Source organism: Capra hircus, chromosome 14 (assembly GCF_001704415.2).
Source record: "Capra hircus breed San Clemente chromosome 14, ASM170441v1, whole genome shotgun sequence".
NCBI lineage: Eukaryota > Metazoa > Chordata > Mammalia > Artiodactyla > Bovidae > Capra > Capra hircus.
Window position 1 is genome coordinate 2,567,876 of NC_030821.1, and position 18,305 is coordinate 2,586,180.

An 18,305-nucleotide genomic window follows, 5' to 3' on the forward strand; every position below is an offset into this window, starting at 1 on the left:
CACAGTTCAAAAGCATCAATTCTTCAGCGCTCAGCCTTCTACACAGTCCAACTCTCACATCCATACATGACTACAGGAAAAACCATAGCCTTGACTAGACGAACCTTAGTCGGCAAAGTAATGTCTCTGCTTTTGAATATACTACCTAGGTTGGTCATAACTTCTCTTCCAAGGAGTAAGCGTCTTTTAATTTCATGGCTGCAGTCACCATCTGCAGTGATTTTGGAGCCCAAAAATATAAAGTCTGACACTGTATCCACTGTTTCCCCATCTATTTCCCATGAAGTGATGGGACCAGATGCCATGATCTTCGTTTTCTGAATGTTGAGCTTTAAGCCAACTTTTTCACTCTCCTCTTTCACTTTCATTAGAGGTTTTTGAGTTCCTCTTCACTTTCTGCCATAAGGGTGGTGTCATCTGCATATCTGAGCTTATTGATATTTCTCCCGGCAATCTTGATTCCAGCTTGTGCTTCTTCAAGTCCAGCATTTCTCATGATGTACTCTGCATAGAAGTTAAATAAGCAGGGTGACAATATACAGCCTTGATGTACTCCTTTTCCTATTTGGAACCAGTCTGTTGTTCCATGTCCAGTTCTAACTGCTGCTTCCTGACCTGCATACAGATTTCTCAAAAGGCAGGTTAGGTGGTCTGGTATTCCCATCTCTTTCAGAATTTTCCACAGTTTATTGTGATCCACACAGTCAAAGGCTTTGGCATAGTCAATAAAGCAGAAATAGATGTTTTTCTGGAACTCTCTTGCTTTTTCCATGGTCCAGCAGATGTTGGCAATTTGATCTCCAGTTCTTCTGCCTTTTCTAAAACCAGCTTGAACATCAGGGAGTTCATGGTCCATGTATTGCTGAAGTCTAGCTTGGAGAATTTTGAGCATGACTTTACTAGCATGTGAGATGAGTGCAACTGTGTGGTAGTTTGAGCATTCTTTGGCATTGCCTTTCCTTGGGATTGGAATGAAAACTGACCTTTTCCAGTGCTGTGGCCACTGCTGAATTTTTCAAATTTGCTGGCATATTGAGTGCAGCACTTTCACAGCATCATCTTTCAGGATCTGAAACAGCTCAACTGGAATTCTATCACCTCCACTAGCTTTGTTCCTAGTGATGCTTTCTAAGGCCCACTTGACTTCACATTCCAAGATGTCTGGCTCTAGATTAGTGATCACATCATCATGATTATCTGGGTTGTGAAGATCTTTTTTATACAGTTCTTCCATGTATTCTTGCCACCTCTTCTTAATATCTTCTGCTCCTGTTAGGTCCAGACCATTTCTGTCCTTTATCGAGCCCATCTTTGCATGAAATGTTCCCTTGGTATCTCTAATTTTCTTGAAGAGATCTCTAGTCTTTCCCATTCTGTTGTTTTCCTCTATTTCTTTGCATTGATCGCTGAAGAAGGCTTTCTTATCTCTTCTTGCTATTCTTTGGAACTCTGCATTCAGATGCTTATATCTTTCCTTTTCGCCTCTCTTCTTTTCATGGCTATTTGTAAGGCCTCCCCAGACAGCCATTTTTCTTTTTTGCATTTCTTTTCCATGGGGATGGTCTTGATCCCTGTCTCCTGTACAATGTCACAAACCTCTTTCCATAGTTCATCAGGCACTCTATCTATCAGATCTAGACCCTTAAGTCTATTTCCCACTTCCACTGTATAATCATAAGGGATTTGATTGAGGTCATACCTGAATGGTCTAGTGGTTTTCCCTACTTTCTTCAATTTAAGTCTGAATTTGGCATTAAACAGTTCTTGATCTGAGCCAGTCAGCTCCCAGTCTTGTTTTCGTTGACTGTATAGAGCTTCTCCATCTTTGGCTACAAAGAATATAATCAATCTGATTTCGGTGTTGACCATCTGCTGATGTCCATGTGTAGCGTCTTCTCTTGTGTTGTTGGAAGAGGGTGTTTGCTATGACCAGTGCATTTTCTTTGCAAAACTCTATTGGCCTTTGCCCTGCTTCATTCCGCATTCCAAGGCAAATTTGCCTGTTACTCCAGGTGTTTCTTGACTTCCTACTTTTGCATTCCAGTCCCCTATAATGAAAATGACATCTTTTTTGGGTGTTAGTTCTAAAAGATCTTGTAGGTCTTCATAAAACCGTTCAACTTCAGTTTTTTCAGCGTTACTAGTTGGGGCATAGACTTGGATAACTGTGATATTGAATGGTTTGCCTTGGAGATGAACAGAGATCATTCTGTCGTTTTTGAGATTGCATCCAAGTACTGCATTTCAGACTCTTCTGTTGATCATGATGGCTACTCAATTTCTTCTGAGGGATTCCTGCCCGCAGTAGTAGATGTAATGGTCATCTGAGTTAAATTCACACATTCCAGTCCATTTTAGTTTGCTGATTCCTAGAATGTCGTTGTTCACCCTTGCCATCTCGTTTGACCATTTCCAATTTGCCTTGATTCATGGACCTGACATTCCAGGTTCCTATGCAATATTGCTCTTTACAGCATCGGATCTTGCTTCTATCACCAGTTACATCCACAACTGGGTATTGTTTTTGCTTTGGCTCCATCCCTTCATTCTTTCTGGAGTTATTTCTCCACTGATCTCCGGTAGCATATTGGGCACCTAATGATCTGGGGAGTTCCTCTTTTGGTATCCTATCATTTTGCCTTTTCCTACTGTTCATGGGGTTCTCAAGGCACGAATACTGAAGTGGCTTGCCATTCCCTTCCCCAGTGGACCATATTCTGTCAGGCCTCTCCACCATGACTCGCCCGTCCTGGGTTGCCCCACAGGCATGGCTTGGTTTCACTGAGTTAGAGAAGGCTGTGGTCCTAGTGTGATTAGATTGACTAGTTTTCTGTGAGTATGGTTTCAGTGTGTCTGCCCTCTGATGCCCTCTTGCAACACTTACCATCTTACTTGGGTTTCTCTTACCTTGGCGTGGGGTATCTCTTCACGGTTGCTCCAGCAAAGCATAGCCGCTGCTCCTTATCTTGGACAAGGGGTATCTCCTTACTGCCACCATTCCTGACCTTCAAGTGGGATAGCTCCTCTAGGCCCTCCTGTGCTGCGCAGTCACCACTCCTCGGGTTGCTCCTCCCGGCCGCTGGCCCTGGCCTCGGGCGTGGCTGGCTTCTCCCAGTTGCAGCTCCTGGCCTCGTGCTCGGGGTGGCTCCTCAAGGTCACTGCCCCTGGCCTTGGGTGAGAGGTGGCTTCTCCTGGCCGCACCTGATCTCGGACGTGGGGTGTCTCCTCCCGGCCGCCTCTGACCTCGGACTCGGGGTGTCTCCTTTCAGCCGCCGCCTCTGACCTCAGATGCGGGGTAGCTCCTCCCAGCCACTGCCACTGATCTCGGATGCAGGGTAGCTCCTCCCAGCCGCTGCCCTGACCTTGGATGCAGAGTAGCTCCTCTCAGCCATTCCTGTGCCGTCACAGCCTGGTACTCTAGGCCGCTGCCCCTGACCTCGGACGTGGGGTAGCTCCTCTCGTCTGCCCGGCTCGCCGCCGCCTGCGCTTGGTGAGCCAGCTCGACGCCGCCTGCGCTTGGTGGCTTCACAGCAGGTGGCTAAACTATTCGGAGTTTCAGCTTCCGCAATAGTCTTTAAAGAGCATATTCAGGACTGATTTCTTTTAGAATTGACTGGTTGGATCTCCTTGCAGTCCAAGGGACTCTCAAGGGTCTTCTCCAACACCACAGTTCAAAAGCATCAATTATTCAGTGCTCAGCTTTCTTTATGGTCCAACTCTCACATGACTACTGAAAAAACCATAGATGTGACTCTGTGGACATTTGTTGGCAAAGTGATGTCTCTGCTTTTTAATATGCCGTCTAGGTTTGTCATAGCCACTCTTACAAGGAGCAAGAGTCTTTTAATTTCGTGGCTACAATCACATCCACATTGATTTTGTAGTCCATGAAAATGAAATCTGACATTGTTTTAAATTTCCCCCACCTATTTGCCAAGAAATGATAAGAAGGGATGTCACTATCTTAGTTTTTGGAATGCTGATTTTTAAACCAGCTTTTTCACTTTTCTCTTTTACCTTCATTGAGAGTGCATTTAGTTCCTCTTCACTTTCTGCCAAAAAGTGGCATCATCTCCATATCTGAGGTTATTGATATTTCTCCTGACAATCGTGATTCCAGCTTGTGAGTCATCCAGCCTGGTATTTCATATGATGTACTCTGCATATAGGTTAAATAAGCCAGGCTACAGTATACAGCCTTCATGTACCCCTTCCCCAACTTTGAACCAGTCTGCTGTTCCACGTGCAGCTCTAACTGTTGTTTCTTGTCCTGCATAAAGTTTTCTCAGGAGGTAGGTAATGTGGTCTGGTATTTCCATCTCTTTAATAAGAATATCCCAGTCTGTTGTGATCCACACAATCAAAGGCTTTACTGTAGTCAGTGAAGCAGAAGTAGATGTTTTTTGGGAATTGCCTTTCTTTTTCTATGACCCAGTGTATGTTGGCAATTCAATTTCTGGTTCCTCTTGATTTTCTAAATCCAGCTTGTATATCTGGAAATTCTTGGTTCACATACTATTGAAGCCTAGCTTGTAGAATTTTGAGCATAAACTTGCTAGCATGTGAAGTGAATGCAACTGTATGTTAATTTGAACATTCTTTGGCATTACCTTTCTTTGGAATTGCAATGAAAACTGAACTTTTTCAGTTTGTGGCCACTGCTGATTTTTCCAAATTTGCTTGCATAATGAGTGTAGTACTTTAACAGCAACATCATTTAGGATTTGAAACAGCTCAGCTGGAATTCCACCATCTCCAGATTTGATCATAGTAATATTTCTGAAGTCCCGCTTGATTTCACACTCCAAGATATCTGGCTCCAGGTAAATGACCACACCATGATGGTTATCTGGGTCATTAAGAGCTTTTTTGTACAGTTCTCAGGTATACAACCTGGTCAACAAAATAGTCCAAAATGCAGTACTTGGTTATAATTTCAAAAATGAGAGAAGGACCTTAGTTTTTTTCCAAGGCAACCCATTCAACATCACAGTAATCCAAGTCTATGCCACAATTACCAATGCTGAAGAAGCCACAGTTGAACAATGCTATGAAAACCTGTAAGATCTCTTGGAACTAACACCAATAAAATATGTTCTTTTCATCATAAGGAACTGCAATGCAAAAGCAGGAAGTCAAGAGATACCTGGAGTAGCAGGCTAGTTTGGCCTTGGAATACAGAATAAAGGCAGAGCAAAAGTTAAGAGTTTTGCCAGGAGAACACACTGGTCATAGCAAACACCCTCTTCCAACAACACAAGAGATGATACTACACATGGACATCACCAGATGTTCAATACCAAAATAGATTGATTATAGTCTTTGCAGTTGAAGATGGTGAAGCTCTATACAGTCAGCAAAAACAAGAGTGGGAGCTGACTCTGTCTCAGATCATGAACTCCTTATTGGCAAATTCAGATCTAAACTGAAGAAACTAGGGAAAACCACTAGGCCATTCAGGTATGACTTAAATCAAATCCCTTATAGTTGTTCAGTAGAAGTGACAAATAGAATGAAGGGATTAGATCTGATAGACAGAGCGCCTGAAGAACTATGGACAAAGCTTCATGACATTGTGCAGGAGACAGTGATGATCAACATCATCCCCAAGAGAAAGAAATGCAGGAGGCGAAATGGTTGTCTGAGGAGGCCTTACAGATTGCTGAGATAAGAAGAGAAGCAAAAGGCAACGGAGAAAGGGAAAGATATGCCCAACTAAATGCAGAGTTCCAGAGAATAGCAAGGAGAGATACAAAGTCTTCTTAAGGCAATGCAAAGAAATAGAGAAAAGCAATAAAATGGGAATGACTAGGGATCTCTTCAAGAAAATTGGAGATACCAAGGGAACATTTCATGCTAAGAAAACGCAATAAAGGACAAAGGCTATGAGGAGCCCACAGCTAAAATCATAATCAGTAAGGAAATTTGAAAGCCTTTTTTTATAAATTCTAGTACAAGGCAAGGATATCCATTCTCTCCACTTTCATCAAACATTGTATTGAAATTACTAACAAGAGCAATCAGAAAAGAAAAAGATATAAAAGGCACCAAATTGGAGGAAGAGATTTATCTCTTCAGAGGACACAGCATCTTGTGTGTAGAAAACCCTGAATATACCACAAAGAAACAAACAAATTAAAAAAGTTAGAGCTAGTAAATGCATATTTATGTCAAAGGGCTTCCCTGGTGGTTCAGATGGTAAATAGCCTGTAATGTGGGAGATCCAGGTTTGATCTCTAGTTTGGGAAGATCTCCTGGAGAAAGAAATGGTTATCCATTCCAGTATTCTTGCCTGGAGAATTCCATGGAGAGAAGAGCCTGGCAGGTTACAGTCCATAGCGTTGCAAAGAGTCCGACATGACTGAGTGAGTAACTGCATTGGGTTTACATCAAAAACAATCAATCTGAAAACTAAATAATGAAATTTTCAATTTACAAAGTATTAAAATGAAGAAAATGCTTAGGAATAAATTTAACCAAGGTGGTAAAAGATCTTAACTGGAAACCATTAAAAAATTGATAAAAGCAAATAGTCGGGGAAGATGGATTGCCCATTTTCATGGGCTGGAAGAAGTAATACTGTTAAACTATCTATGCTCTCTAACGTGGTAAAGAGACTGATCATTTCTCTACCAAAACTTACAATGACATTTTTAGAAAAGTGGAACAAACAATCCCGAAGTTTATATGAAACCACAAGAGAGCTCTAGTGATGACGTGATCTAGGGAAAGAAGGATGGAGGCTGAGATATTATATATCTCAAGTCTAAATTTCAAATTATGTTACAAAATAATAGCAATCAAAATAGTTTGTTACCGACAAAAAAGCAGATATGTAAACTAGTGAAACAAAATAGAAAGCCCAGAAGTAAATTAAGCATATACAGTCTCTTAATTTTCAACACTGGTGGCAAGAATACACAACAGGAAAAGGATAGCATCTCCAATAATTTTACAAAGACCTGTCTCCTAGTTTCCTTGCATTTTTTTCTTTCCCACAAGTTCTTCCCCCCTTTCCATATTTTGTACCAAGTAGTATATGTTTTCTTATAATGATAATCACAAAATTGAAGGTTTTCAGATGTGGTCCTTCTTTTCATTATATGTAAGATAATGATGTTTAAATTCTTTATTTGATATGAAAGGATATTGACCATCTGGCCTCTTGCTATATCTCCCTACCACTCACAACACATATTTTTTAGAATGATCAATCTTTCAGTCAAACTGAAAAACCTGGGTTGTCAGAAATTTTCTGTAGTAACATATTCCTTTGCTTGTTAGTTCATATCTGCTCTATGTTAAAATCACCTTTCTCAATCCACCATCTTTTATCACAGTGAACTCCTATTTGTATGTCAAGCCTCAGTCCATAATCTATATATTTGGGAGTTCTTTCCTTTCCTTCTCAGGCAAACTTAGGTTTCCCCTTCTTTGCATTCTATGTAGTAGGACTAGGTGAGATATCATTTCATGGTTGAATTCTTAACACATAAACAAATTATATTTTCAAAAATATTTTTTAATCTGATGATAAAAAATTTATAATTATTATCTTGTATTATGTCTAGAATCACATGTTATTTATTTTGTCACATCTTAGAATTAGGAATCATGCAAAATTGAACATGAATTTATAATGACCTTAATCTGACCCAAATGTTTATATCATCTGATATATCCAGTATTATATTTTCTCATACATATTATTTCTGGTTATTGTAGAAAGAAAAATTGCATTTTTACTTTAAATATAAGTTTTAGAAATGACAAAGTAAATTCTAATAATTCTTGTCATGGCCAGTGACTACGTAAATATAAAAAATACTGAGAAAAAACGTTTAATTAAGAAAATGCAATCAGTCTTCACGTACCAAAAATAACTAGCACAGCAGGCTGCTGTTCAATTGTTGATTAAAATTATACATAAATATATTTATAATAATTATTTTTGCTACAGTTTTACATTGTGCAATAAAATAAGAAGGGATATTTTTGAGTTTTAAAGACTCTTTTATGCAATAGGGCTAAAACCTAGCATTCAAAGGTGTCTAGTTAGTGCAAATCAATGAGTGGAAAAGCAGAACAAATTTCTTGGCTTATTGAATAACTTTTCAGTGAAGTAAATGTCAAATATAAATATTTCTGCATAAATATGACATCTTAACAGTAGCTGCTCTCAACTTGGCACAAAAGTACCTAGAAGAATAGAGGAATCATAAAAATAGGTATAATGGATAAAGCTTCTAGATTTTAAAAGCAGAGAGCAGGAATAGAATGTCTATTAACTGTAAAATTATTAGTACTACATTAAAATGCCAAAGCACAATTAAATATGTTTTACACTATGAAAAAAATTGTGAAAAGTAATAGCAAATTTGTCTGTATACTTCCGAATCTCTGACCTCTACTTGAGAACAATCATTTATAAAAACTAAAGATATCTATATGTACAAATGTTCCATGTAAGCCATGCTTTAGATGTTGCCAAAGTATGTTTTCCAAATGTCTTTCTATATTAACACAGAATTACTATTAGAAAGAAGACAGAGAGTTTTGGGAGGAGAAAGAATGGAGGCTTATGCCATATATATTGGGAAACATAATAAGAATAAATGAAACTTTGGATTCTGAATTGAAAGTGGAAAAAATAAATTATACCAGCAACGTTCCCTGGGTACCAGAAGAATGAGAGGATAAAGGAAACTGAAAAAGATAAACACGTGAAGCTTAGAGAAGAGCTGAGAAACTTAAAAATTGAAATGAAACATTTCACGTCACCTTGGCCCAAGCCTAGCGCACACAGTTACAGACACGCTCACACTCAAAAATAGGTTGTGTCAAAGGAAACAGTGAGTTGAATGAGTTTTGCTTTGTTGAAAAATAACTACATGAACAATTTATTTGAATATTTTATTTAGTCCTTACACATACAAATGTACAAAATAGCTATTAATATCCCCTCTCAGCAGTGTAAGATATTAAATTTTTCTAAATACAAGTGGCATTACTAAAATCACAAGAGGTAGCATTTAATACCAACATTATCTGAAAATTAATTCATCTGCTTATATTTTCCAACCAGTATATTTTTAAAATATATTTTAAATATGAACTTTCCAAAATATTGACTGAGTATGCATGTACATATTTCAAATTGTTTAATCTGTTTGTATACAGTAAGATGAGATTTGGTAGCTGCATGGGTCGTCAGAGTGCATATGTAAGATACGACACACTCGAGTTAGAAAGTTTTACAGCAAAATACAAGAAAGATGACCGTAAAAACTGTGACCCTGGACATCCTCAAAGAGCAACTGAATGAAGAAGACAGATCGCTTCACGTAGGCGAAGGTCTGAGGGCAAAACGATATCCGTGCTATCAAACATATTATTTACGATATGATATTATGGTATTTATTAGATGCAAAAGCCAAGGCGGTACGCTTCCAGTTGAGTGACCCAGCGGGCATAGAGTTAACCGTACAGTCAATATGGTATCTCCAGTAACAAGGCATACATATCGACATTATGAGCTCCAGGCTCTGATATACTGAGATAAGCACAATGCAATCTTTTGTGGTATTCCCAGGGAAATGTACATCTTTCTTATCCCAGTCATGGAAAAATATAAGACAAATCCAAGCTGAGAACATTTTAGAAATAATTTGGTGCTCCTGCTAAGCTTCAGGATCACAGAAGACAAGGAAAGACTAAGGAAATGCTATGATCTGGCAAAGATTAGGGAGAAATCATAACAAAATGCAATGTGAAATCCTTAGTAGAAACCTGGGACAGGAAGATATTAGTAGGAAAAATAGTAAAGCTGCTGCTGCTGCTGCTAAGTCGCCTCAGTCGTGTCCAACTCTGTGCGACCCCATAGACGGCAGCCCACCAGGCTCCCCCGTCCCTGGGATTCTGCAGGCAAGAACCCTGGAGTGGGTTGCCATTTCCTTCTCCAATGCATGAAAGTGAAAAGTGAAAGTAAAGTCACTCAGTCGTGCCCGACTCTTCGTGACCCCATGGACTGCAGCCCACCAGGCTCCTGTGTCCGTGGGATTCTCCAGGCAAGAGCACTGGAGTGGGTGCCATTACCTTCTCTGAGTAAAGCTAGAGTGGGTCATATAATTTAGTCAATAATATTGTGCTAATATTACTTCTTGTTTTTTATAATTATATATTTACTTAACAAACTCATCTCTATTACGAGAAAATGATGAGAAACATATGGAAACTAAATTTGCTATTTATGCAACTTCGTAAAAAAATAATTCAAAATTAAATATTTTGGAAAAATTATATATTGTTTTCATGTGTACAGTAATACATCTAAATTAGGCTATGATATCTGGAACCTGAAAGATTTTACTTTCCCGACATTTGCTTCTGTTCTGTATTTTATGTTGATTCTAATTTAAATTCTAACTTCATCACAAAATTCATTACTTTCAGTACCTTTTCTCTGCACAAGAGAATGATCACATTTATAAAATAACCACTTTAGACTTATTTGTACACGTCAACATTGCACATTAAAATGTCACTTCTCTTTTAATGAAATAAACTATTAAAATATTAATGATATATTAAAAATATGCAGAAAGCTTCAGGAAATATTTTTTAAAAGATTTAATTTCCAAACAATCAACCAATTAAGTTAACAATCTCAATTGTGTCATTATAATCTGATTAGTTTTGACATGGAGCTCTGGGTATTCTGGAGATCTGAGAACTATACATAATATAATTTTCAATGAAAATGCCTAAATAAAATGTTTAATTTGTGATCATTTAAATTAGCTTTTTGTCTCAGTTAAAATATGCATATTAAGTGTATCTTTTGAGAACTACAAGCATTGTTCTATTTTTATGTTTAAGTACATTTAAGCTTTAAATAAGTTCATTTTCTACAAACATACTTATAAGATAATTTTTCCTGATATGAATGTTAAACTTACAAATACATGTGGTGAGTTCTTGAACATGGTCAAACCATTATTAAATTGTATTTAGGTTTTTAAAAATATATATTATTCGTGTTCATGAACACCTTCATGTAAACTGGTGGTATTACTAGTGAGAAAGTGTCTAGGAAAGAGACAGTCTTGTATAAAATGCAAAACTATGTAACTTCTGCGAGAGAACATAGGAAAAAACTTAGATGACCCTGGGAATGATGATGACTTTAGATACAACATCAAAGGCATGGTCTGCGAAAGAAATAATGGACTTCATCAACATGAAGAAGTTCTGGTCCCTGAAATACAATGTCAGGAGAATGAGGCCAGCCACAGAGTAAGAGAAAATACTTGCAAAATATACATCTGATACAGGACTGTTCCCCAAAATATACAAAAAAAAAAAGTGGTTAAAATTCAAGAATAAGAGAAACAGACTACGTTATTAAGAAATGGACCTAAGACCTTTCCAGTCATCTCAGGAGACAAGCTATGGAAACGAAAAGTAAGCAAATGAATAGATGTTTTACAGCATTGATCACAGGGAAACGCACATTAAAACAATGACAAGATGCCACTGCACACCTGTTAGGGCCGAAATCCAGATCACTGACACCACCAGATTTGGTGACGACGTGGAGCAACATGAACGTCGTTGCTGGTGGGAATACGACAAAGGTACAGACAGAAACGCTGGCGAACAGTTTTGTGGTTTCCCACAAAAGTAAGCATCCTCTTATCCATGGTACAGCAATTGCTCCCCTTGATATTTATCCAGAGCATTTGAAAACTAAGCTCCACACAAAAACCTGGGCAAGAATTTTATAGCAGCTTTATTCATGTTTGCCAAAACTCAGAAGCAGCCGAGATGTCCTTCAGTAGCTGAAGAGACTAATGAGAGTGATACATCCGATCAATTGAATATTAGTAGGTACTGAAAAGAGATAAGCTATCAAGCCACGAGAAGTCCTGGGGAAAACTTTAAATGCATATCAGGAGGGGAAAGAAAAGCGAATCTGCAGACGCTGCGTACTGTGGAATGCCAGCTCTATGACATTTTAGAAAAATCACAGCAACAGAGGTAGGAAATGATCAGTGCTTGCAAAGAGTTGGTTGGGGGGGGTGGTGAGAAAAGGGCAGGGCACAGGGGATTTGGGGGAAAGTTAATATACGCTGCATGATACCGTAACTATTGAGGATACGTGTCATTGTACATTTTTTCCAAATCCATAGAATGCACGATACCAAGAGTGAACTCCTGTGTAAATTATGGACTTTGAGTGATTAGTATGTATCAGTTCAAGTTCAACGACTGCCATCATACACCACTCTAGTGGGATGTTGCTAACTGGGGGACAATGCGTGTGTAGGGGAAGGGAGTATAAAGGAAGTCTCTATTTTCCTGTGAAGCTAAAACTGCTCTACAATTTTTTCTTAAACAGATAGTCTTGTCTTGTTAAATATAAATCTTCAGTTACACATTTAAATGTCTTTTAAGCAGACATATAAAATAGCAAAAGCCTTCTATAAAAGATTGACAATCAGTCTTTTGAAATTTAATATTTCACCCACAGATTGATGTTTGCCAAGAAGCAAAAACAGCAGAGACGACTAAAACGCTTTTCAGAATATCTGAAATGAGTTCACATATCATTCCGTTTAAGTTTTGGGGATTTCAATTTACATTAGAAATTCAAGAACTCAGTGCATTAAAGATCACTTAACGTACTTTAATCACTACAGGATTAATCAGAATCAATAGGTTAGCAGTGATTAAGGCTTACTACTTATTGCAAATGTTAAACAGTATGGTAGCAGTGAATCTTACCCTACTATTTAAGAGAATTAATCAGATGATTCAGAATACTGAGTGGGGAGAAGTCTATGTCCCACAATTTTCCTCAGTGAAAGAATATACCCAGAACACACCCTGAAAGTGTTAGTGTCTGGGGTGTCTGATTCTTTGAGACCCATGGACTGTGGCTCACCAAGCTCCTCTGTCCTTTAAACTCTCCAGGCAAGCATACTGGAGTGGGCGGCCATCCCCTTCTCCAGGGCAACTTCTGGACCCGGGGCAGAACCTTTGCTTTCTTGTTCCTTGGGTTCCTAATGTGAGCTTGTCAGCTGGTGACACTGCTTCAGCTGACAAATTCTTGTCAGAATTTAAAAACACATCAGCTCCGACTATGTCATTGCTCTTTTTACCTTGGGGCTAAACTCTTAAGTCCATGAGAAATTAACCTTCTAAAAGACAGTATTTGTGTTAATAGTTATTATTATTTTTTTGAAAGGACTGTTTAAAATATCTGCTTCTCGTTGGTTAAATCGCACTGAGCATCCACAAGACCATATTTTCATTTAGGGATGAAAAAGACACTGAGAAGGGCCTAGGTACTCCTGTACAAGATTGACAGAAATACAGATACAGATGAGCTATATAAGAGAAGCGAAGGTATTAAACCTAATCCTGGATTGCGTGTATGCAAACTGAAAGAACAGGATACCTGCCTTCTCATACTAGTCAAGATAACGGTGACAGAAGGCTGATTTCCTCATAGACAGTGTGAAGTAACTCTTTTTTTACTTTTTTAAAAAATTTTATTTTATTATTATTATTTCATGTTACAGTACTGTATTGGTTTTGCCATACATCAACATGAATCAGCCACGGGTGTACACGTGCTCCCAATCCTGAAACCCCCTCCCACCTCCCTCCCCATACCATCTCTCTGGGTCTGCTCAGTCGTGGCCCACTCTTTGCGACCCCATGGGGAACAATTAATTTTTAAAAAATTCTAAGATTCATTTGGAACAGTTAATAGAAAGGAGTGCTAGTTTATTTTCGGAAAATAGATTTAAAGAGGGGGAACTGAGATTAGGGACCTTAGCAAAGGCATTTTTATCTTGTTGATAGCAACAGAAATATGATCATTCATCATCATGTATTTAGAAAAATTACCGGCTATGATAAAGTTCTTTCATGCTCTTGTGTACTAGAGAATGGAAGAGGGGCATGAGCCGTGAGCAGGCAGGCAAGGTCAATAGGCGCACTACTACCTCTGCTTACTGAGTCTTTAATAAAATGATTATGTATGAGACTGGATTCAATAAAGAGAAAGTGAGGTGAAGTCGCTCAGTCGTGTCCGACTCTTTGGGACCCCATGGACTGTAGCCCACCACGCTTCTCTGTCCATGGGATTCTCCAGGCAAGAGTACTGGAATGGGTTTCCATTTCCTTCTCCAGAGGATCGGGACTCAGGGATTGAACCCAGGTTTCCCGCATTGTAAGCAAGACGCTTTACCGTCTGAGCCACCAGGGAAGTCTGGCAATTATTAGGAGAAATTTAATGTAAAGAATTATTAAACTACAATAAGAAAGTAACTATAAACATGTAAACGCAATGCAAGAGGCCGCCCGAGAGCTGAGAGAGTCCCCAGGAAAATCAACCTTGAAAGGGAAGGCTTCTTCCCCAAAGCTGAGACGCACGCCCTGTTTCATCAGCTGTAGATCCAGATTATTTACCACGGAGACACTGGGGAAGCCCACCTACGAGACGAATCGACCACGTATCGTTTCAGGAGCCAGGATCTAGTTCATTACCGTGACAGAGGCTCTTGAAATGTCCCTTCGCAGCTGAGAGGCACTGACTCCGTAATTGGGCAGTCTCCTCTCTGGGTACTCAGTTTTCATATATATATCCTCCACATTTGAACTCCCATCTATAAACAAGATTCAAAAACTTCTCTCCCGCAATCGACTAGTAGTAAAGAGGGCATAGACACGAATTGTGGAAGGAAAGGCAATGAAAACAGAGTTATTATATAAGAAGCCTCCGCTGCTCCCTTACAAGTCCGCTTCTTCCGTCTGGACATGCTCGAGCGCGGTCTCCTAGGTGCCATTTTCCTGTGATGGTTGATTGCAGCTGTGCTAACTCAGCCTTATGCCTACCAGCTCAGACAGCACCAAGTTCAAGATGGGAAGCTGCACGGTCACTTGATGGTTAAGGGTCAGACTTTCCATACTTACCAAGGCCCAATATTAAACAGAAGATTTTTTTTTTTGGCAAATTAATAGTAATCAAAAGAAGAGGGCATAGATTTGTTTCAAAATTGTATAGGTCTGCACTATGACCCTCCTGTTGGTGCTGGCCAGACTGCACATGGGTTGACTGTATATGGGTCAAAGTAATACTCTCAAATGTTTATGTCAACTCCAGAATTACAAGAGGTCCATTAAGCATTTGCCTTGTTTTCACTTGATCGATGGGACAAACTGAAGCAACTTGTGTTTTGCTTTAAATGTGTGCACTCAGTTTGTGTCCAAATCTGCAACCCCGTGGACTGTAGCCGGCCAGGCTCCTCTGTCCATTGACTTTTCCAAGCAAGAATACTAGAGCATGTTGCCATTTTCTACTTCAGAGGATTTTCCAGACCTTGGGATCCAACCCGTGTCTCTTGTGCCTCCTGCGTTAACAGGCGGATTCTTTACCACAGGGCCTCCCTGGTGGCTCAGCTGGTATAGAATCTTCCTGCAATGTGGGACACCTGGGTTTGATCCCTGGGTTGTAAGATCCCCTGGAGAAGTGAAAAGCTACCCACTCCAGTATTCTGGCCTGGAGAATTTCATGCACTATATAGTCCATGAAGTCTCAAAGAGTTGGACATGACTTGAGAAACTTTCACTTTCACTTCATGTGGGAAGCCCCTTTGTTTTGAGAGGGGTATTTAATTAATCCCCAATATCATTAAGCCCTTAGAAGTCTCCCTGACACAGTGGCCACTGAATTTTTCTGTTATTCATCTTCCATCCTGTAGTTTCCAAATTTCTCACTAAGGTCATGAAGTATATGAATTCCCAGCTCATCATGTCTAAATCATCTCAGTGCCCTCAATATAGAGGACCAGCGTCATGCTTTGTTGATACCAAAATGACTAAGATCTTTGGAGACTATATTGTACTAGGAAGCAGAAGAATTTATGTTGTTTTAAGGCAACAATGTGAAGTTATATTGTGACACTTGTGAGTTAAAGCACTTCAGGTTGTCTTTGCAAGTTGGTATGCAAAAAAAAAAAAAAAAGACATTGGCAAGGCAAGTAACTGGATACCAAGGACCAGAGATGCAGTGGTTTCCTCCAGTAAAGAGAATATCCGGTACAGGAGCTGCAATGCGAGTCATCACCCAACATGTTTTTGATGGTCTGCACTAACTTCCAAGAACCAGCTGACTTGAGCAGAAGTCAAATTGATGGGTTACACAGAACAGAGGAAGAAATTAGCACACGTTTCCTTTTATGTCTTTGATGTAGACTTAATCTCTGCGATCTTACTCCTGGTTTACTTTCTTCATACATGGAAGCTTTCAAGGGTTTTCACTTAGCTTGTAGAAGCCAATGTGAGGATTCTTTGGATCACTAAGTAGGTCTATTTCAATTACAGCTTCAGGAACTGGGGGAAAATGTATAGTGGACTATGGACCAGCTATGGATTGATATCTAGGGATACACCATCAGGGAACCCTAAATTTCCACTTGATGGACCTCTGTGAACCCTAGGCCCTCAGGATTACTGTTCATTCTGACCCAGTGTCTCAAAGTCTTTAAAAAATATGGGTATTTGATTTCCCCCTATTCCATCACTCTTGTACATGGCCAGAGTCCTTCAGGGAAGACACAGTGGAAGACTTATTATGTGTACATATGGCAGTGGCCCATTATTGGTGAGAAAGTAGCAAAGAGTGAATTAGGAGCAAAGAGGCAGTAAATTGATACCTGGCACAGAATGTGAAGAGGATATAGAGCATTTCCAGCTGAAAACCTGGACAGTTACGATGAAATGTGGCAAATTCTATGTCAAAGACATTTAGTCTCTAAGGAGAATGAACCTCAAATAAAATAAATGTCTTTTTTGAGGAGTGGATATTGGATACTATGTTACAAAACATAAGAGAACAGTCCTAATCAGTAGTATTATAAGGTTAGTTATATCAAGAAATCTGTCCTAGGAACATTATCCTTCTTGCCAGGTAGACGTGTGACACATAATAAGATTATACTGAATGCATTTTTTTCTCATTGAGGTTAGAATACATAAATATTTCTATTGACTATAATATTTAAAATTATTTGTTGCGTGTGAATAAAATTTTTAGTCATGAACATGTTTTTCAAATGTGGTGTTTACCTGTCAGTAATTTAATCTTACTTGATTTTCACATCTCAATTCAATACGTCTGTTAACAGCTCTCTATTAACATCAGATGCAAAATATTTATTATTTCAAACATAAAAATTTGAGAAATATATTGTTTTGGCTGATACAGTTACCTTGTTAATGGCAACTTAAATATTGGTGAATCTAGAGAAAGTTACAGTCTTCTTCACTAATAGAAGATTTTTGAGAACATGGAATAAGAATGAGAAAAAAGCAGTAATTTCACACAGTCTATGAATGTGACACAAATGATAAGATAAAAACCTAGCAGGTAAGTAATAAATGACTCTCTATCACAGTGACAGGAAATACCTAGCATAGTTATCTTTGTTTCCTTACTTGATTGCTTACATGCATACTAAGTCGCCTCAGTCCTGTCTGGCTTTTTGCAACCCCGTGGACTCTAGCCCTAGAGGCGCCTCTGTTCCTGAGAGGCAAGAAGACTGAGTGGGTTACACGCCCTCCTCCAGGGGATCTTCCCTACCTAGGGAGCAAACATGCAGCTCCTGCAGCTCCCGCAGTGCAGGCAGACTCTTTACATCTGAGACAAAGGGGAAGCCCTTCCTTACTTGCTTGCAAACAAGCCATTAGGTATCCTCAAAAAGATATAAGAATGCCAGCATGAATTGATTTAATGCATTTTTTATTACTGAGAAAAAAATGAATTGAGCTTTTAAAAAAAATCTGTGTTCAATTTTTAATTCAACTAGATCAAATATATTGCATTTAATAAGTAGAGATAATATAAATATTAAGCTTTATATTTCACCAAAGTAGGCTGATAAACTCAACATTTTATTAGAGGACACATTTGAAAATCATTCTAGAATTTCCTGTATGTATCCTTCCTTAATAAAACAAAAACGTATCAGTGAACATTTATTCCTAACAGGAAAAAAAATACAGAATTAAGTATATGTACAATGCGAGTCAACCCACTGCAGTATTCTTGCTTGGAGTATCTTGTGGACAGAAGAGCCTGACTGGCTATAGTCCCTAGGGTTGCAAAGAGTCGAAAATGGCTGAAGCAACTTAGTGTGCATATAATATGGGTCTGCCCTTAATAACCGATCTTATGGAAAAAGCTAAGGAGGAGAAGGGGATGGCAGAGGATGAGGTGGTTGGATGGATCACCA